This window comes from Ovis aries, chromosome 21, assembly GCF_016772045.2.
Source record: "Ovis aries strain OAR_USU_Benz2616 breed Rambouillet chromosome 21, ARS-UI_Ramb_v3.0, whole genome shotgun sequence".
In the NCBI taxonomy this organism is placed as follows: Eukaryota; Metazoa; Chordata; class Mammalia; order Artiodactyla; family Bovidae; genus Ovis; species Ovis aries.
This window is the reverse complement of record NC_056074.1, coordinates 859,161-862,187: the sequence shown is the minus strand read 5'-3', so window position 1 is coordinate 862,187 and position 3,027 is coordinate 859,161.

Below are 3,027 nucleotides of genomic sequence, written 5' to 3'. Positions count from 1 at the left end.
AAACAGCTAGGAGAGCTGTTGAAACGAGTCAGTGAGAGAAAGTGTGTAAAGTGCATCATGGATACTCAAAAAGTACTATCTGTCTATCAACTGTCATCATCATACAAGTTTGTAGAGTTAGGTCACCATGCAGGTCACTGCAGCCCATAGGAAATCTGAGTTTTAATCTAAAAACAACTGCAAGTCATTGATTAGGAGTTTGCAGGTATGTGACATGGTCTAAGTTATTGTTTTGAAAAGATCCAGGGCTGCTCAGTGCAGAGAGATTAGAGCAGAACAAGAGTGGACGCAGAGAGAGGAGTTAGGAGGCCTTTATAAGAATCTGGATGCAAGGTTTTACAACATAAAATGTCTGAACACCCATCTCTTATTTTGATCTTTACACAATTCATAAAAATCAAACTGTATGTACTTCTGAGTTGACTGCCCACTTTTGACAAATGTTTGTATCTTCTGACATTCTTCATGTTTAAAGATGAACAGCTTTACGTTGTTCTCTCAAGAAGGCCATCAGCGTGTTTTCCAACACCAGTGACTGATTCCGAGTCTCCAGGCACCAGCTGGGGAACCCACAGGTCAATTCTGATGCTACCAACCTGGAGTTAGCATCTGATCCCTGGTGGCTCAGTTGGTAAAGAATCTGCCTACCATGCAGAAGACCCGGGTTAGATCCCTGGAGAAGGAAATGGCAGCCCATTCCAGTATTCTTGCCTGGGGAATCCCACGGACAGAAAAGCCTGGCAGGCTATCAACCAGGGGGTCTCAAGAGTTGGATGTAACTTAGCAACTAAACCATCACCACTCACAATGCAGCGAGCTCAGTTCCTCAAGGCTGCCTGACTTCAGATGTCCATCACAAGTCCTGGGGCACCTGTACTTCTGAGTGATGGGCTTTAAGGTGGGAGTTCCCACCTCCCCCTAGTCAGCTTGATAATTTGCTAAAATGGCTTGTGGAACTCCTAAGACACTTCACTTATGATTATCAATTTAATATAAAAGCTAGAACTCAGGAAGAGTCCAAAAGAGGGCTCCCTATAGCTCAAGGTGTTTGCTCACTGAACCAGAAGCTTTCCAAACCCTGTTGCTTAGGGCTTTTTTTTTCCTGGAGTTTTCATCAGGTAGGCCTGATGGGTTAGTAATCTAACCCATCTAACCCAAACTCTAGCCCCTCTCCCTCCCCAGAGGCTGGGGGATGAGGCTGAAATTTCTAGACTTCTAATAAAGATTTGGTCTTTCTGGCAACACGCCCCCATCCTGAAGCTATCCAGGGGCCTATCAAGAGTACTTCATTAACATTCCTTGCATCCTTATCACTCAGGAAATTCCAAAAGATTTAGGAGCTCTGTGTCCAGAACTGGAAATAAAGGCCACATAGATATTTCTGATTATGCTACACCCATCGTTGGACTAATCTAACTATTTTACCTGAGAATAACACTCTTGCCCATTGAGTCTAAGACAACATGTCTTAATAGTCTGTAGATAATCGCTCAGATCTGCTGGCAGGGCATGTGTCATGCCAGGCAGTCTTGGTTATTCTGTAAAGTCATTGACGTCCCTAGATGTTACCCTCACAGGACTGTTGAAAGAAAGAAAGAAAAGTGAAGTCACTCAGTCGTGTCTGACTCTTGGAGACCCCATGGACTGGGGCCTACCAGGCTCCTCTGTCCATGGGATTTTCCAGGCAATAGTACTGGAGTGGATCACCATTTCCTTCTCCAGGGGTTCTTCCCAACCCAGGGATTGAACCCTGGTTTCCCGCACTATAGACAGACACTTTACCGTCTCAGCCACCAGGGAAGTCCTATAGGACGGTTGGCTGCTCCCAAAGAACAGACCTGGTGATCTTTTTGTCTTTCTCTTGGCAAATACTTAGCACAGTTCCTAGTACATAATAGGTCCTCAATAAATGTTTCCCAAATGCACCAATGAATATTATGTATTATGGACTGAATGCCTGGGTCCCCTTCCCAATCTGTAGGTAAGAAAAATATTGTATGACATCTTTTGTATGTGGAATCTAAAAAGAAATGATACAAATGAACTTGCCTACAACATAGAAAGAGACTCACAGACTTAGAGGATGAACTCATGGTTGCCAGGGGAAGGGATAGTTATGGAGTTTGGGATGGACATGTACACACTTCTGTATTTAAAATGAATAACCAATAAGGATCTACTGTATAGCACAGGAAACTCTGCTCAACATCATGTGGCAGCCTGGATGGGAGCAGGGTCTGGGGGAGAATGGACGCATGACTATGTACAGCTGAGTCCCTTCGCTTTTCACTTGAAACTGTCACAACATCGTGACAGTTATACCCGAATACAAAATGAAAAGTGTTAAAGAACTCCTAACCCTCCACGGGATAGGATAAGGAGGTAGGGTCCTTGGGAGACTTGAAGTCGTGATCAGGTCTCACCCCCCATGGACAGGATCCGTGCCCCTATAAGAAGGGAGAAAGGTCTCTCTCTGCCTGCACCCACCAAGGAAGAGGGCGCTCAAGAAGGATCTGATCAGGCTGGCACCCTGATCTCCAGCCTCCAACCTGAGAAATGAATGCCTATTATTTAAACCACCCAGCCTGTGGTATTTGTTACAGAAATCCAAGATGAAACAGACATTATGGGAGCACTTTGGTAAGAAATGGTCCCTTCCCTCAAGGAGCTTGTAGTACATTCAGGAAGGAAAAAAGAGACCTGAACCCTTATATAGTAATTCTTTTTGTGACCCTCACTCAAGAGAGGTGCTGATATGTGGTCAGAGCTCTTAGACCCGGAATTAACTCGGGTACTGTGCACCCCTTGGTGAATTGCTCCAGCTCTTTGAGCTTTCCTGTCGCTTTCTGCAAAGGGCAGCTGGGAGAAGTAGATAATCTACAGAAAGTGCTTAGATAAGCACCTGGAACATAGAAAATGCTATCAATTTAAACCCCAAAGAGGGGGTAATTTTTGTGCTGAATAGCACAGATGTCAAGGCTAAAGTGTTTGTTTGGGTTAATAAGAAACAAGGTTGATAATGAGATG